Here is a 599-nt window from a genome sequence, read left to right on the forward strand (position 1 = left end):
TGTTGAAGTCCCAAAGTTACACCTTTACCCAGTTTGTTCTACCTCTAAGTCCACCATAATGGAAGTTGTGTCTTTTGAGATAGCTGTTATACCATAAGAGATCTTCTAACCAAAGAAGTTTAGCTCATACTTCTCTCTGCCAAGGATAGAAGTTCTAGATCTACCTTGCCCTTTTCTCCGGGCTACTTATTGCTGCAATTTTACTCTAAAACCACACAAAATTCATAAGCATAACTAGCTTCTCCTTTCATGGCAGAAACAGGAAATTAATGTCTCTCTGAAAATCCTAGACAAAGTAATTACAGACACTCTGCTTTAGAACAGAAAGCATAGGGCCGAAACCTTAAAACCTTCTCCGTGAATGCAATCACTTAAAACGCATTAATGAAGGGGACTATCCAAAAAGAAATGTGTGGCTCACCTTTTAACAGAGAAAGCATTTCTCTCATCATTGGCTCCTCATATAACAGTTTACCTATCTGTATATCAGGTGCTCTCAAAAGAAATAATATGGGAAGGACAACACTTCTTTCATGTTCTGAACTACTTTCCTTATCCTTTCTAGGATTTAAAAAGCTGTCTTATTTTGAAACTTGGAA

Source organism: Bison bison, unplaced genomic scaffold (assembly GCF_000754665.1).
Source record: "Bison bison bison isolate TAMUID 2011002044 unplaced genomic scaffold, Bison_UMD1.0 scf7180017849233, whole genome shotgun sequence".
In the NCBI taxonomy this organism is placed as follows: Eukaryota; Metazoa; Chordata; class Mammalia; order Artiodactyla; family Bovidae; genus Bison; species Bison bison.